The sequence below is a fragment of the Myxocyprinus asiaticus genome, chromosome 13 (genome assembly GCF_019703515.2).
Source record: "Myxocyprinus asiaticus isolate MX2 ecotype Aquarium Trade chromosome 13, UBuf_Myxa_2, whole genome shotgun sequence".
NCBI classification, from domain to species: domain Eukaryota; kingdom Metazoa; phylum Chordata; class Actinopteri; order Cypriniformes; family Catostomidae; genus Myxocyprinus; species Myxocyprinus asiaticus.
Window position 1 is genome coordinate 12848811 of NC_059356.1, and position 1202 is coordinate 12850012.

The window sequence follows — 1202 nt, forward strand, 5'->3', positions numbered from 1 at the left end:
CTAATCAGCCAATCGTGTGGCAGCAGTGTAATGTATAAAGTCATGCAGATACAGGTCAGGAGCTTCAGTTCATGTTCACATCAACCATCAGAATGGGGGAAAAATGTGATCTCAGTGATTTAGACCGTGGCATGATTGTTGGTGCCAGATGGGCTGGTTTGAGTATTTCTGTAACTGCTGATCTCCTGGGATTGACACACACAACAGTCTCTAGAGTTTACTCAGAATGGTACCAAAAACAAAAAACATCCAGTGAGCATCAGTTCTGTGGATGAAAATGCTTTGTTAATGAGAGAGGTCAACGGAGAATGGCCAGACTGGTTCGAGCTGACAAAGTCTACGGTAACTCAGATAACCCCTCTGTAAAATTGTGGTGAGAAGAATATCATCTCAGAATGCACATGTCAAACATTGAGGCGGATGGGCTACAACAGCAGAAGACCACATTGGGTTCCACTTCTGTCAGCCAAGAACAGAAAACAGAGGCTGCAGTGGGCCTACCATGTGTGTACCTCAACAGAAATCCAGATTTGTCAGACCAGGCAATGTTTTTCCAATCGTCTACTGTCCAGTTTTGGTGAGCCTGTGCCCACTGCAGCCTGTTTTCTGTTCTTAGCTGACAGTTGTAGTACCTGGAGGGGTCTTCTGCTGCTGTAGCCCATCCACCTCAGTGTTCGACATATACGTTCAGAAATGCTTTTCTGCATAGCACTGGTATAAACGTGTTTATTTGGGTTACTGTCACCTTCCTGTCAGCTTGGACCAGTCTGGCCATTCTCCTCTGACCTCTGTCATTAACAAGCCATTTCAGTCCACAGAACTGACGTTCATCTTATGTTTTTTTGTTTTTCACACCATTCTGAGTAAACTCTAGGGACTGTTGTGTGTGAAAATCCCAGGAGATCAGCAGTTACAGAAATACTCAAACCAGCCCATCTGGCACCAACAATCATGCCACAGTCCAAATCACTGAGATCACATTTTCCCCCATTCAGATGGTTGACGTGAACCATTATATGCTCCATATGGTTAGGATTAGGGTGGGGTTAGGGCATCTGCTGCCTGACAGGAGCAAACCATGGCCCCTATGTACAATGTGCTTCTATTTGGCTTATTGCTTTAATATATGAGATTTGAAGTCCTAGAAAGTTTCGTTTCAAAACATTTTGTTGCACAAATAAAGCTAGTCATTTTTTAAACAA

At 43.8% G+C, this 1202-nt stretch overlaps 1 protein-coding gene across 1 annotated transcript in view; it reads right to left on the minus strand.

The window, feature by feature from the left end:
- Positions 1–1190: 1190 nt before the first annotated feature.
- The window catches only part of LOC127450660 (ATP synthase subunit d, mitochondrial-like), a 4343-nt gene continuing 4331 nt past the window's right edge, over positions 1191–1202 (minus strand). Inside the window, exon 6 of the mRNA XM_051714936.1 lies at positions 1191–1202. This exon is cut by the window's right edge and continues 286 nt beyond it. The gene's annotated coding sequence lies outside the window, so the exon portion shown is untranslated.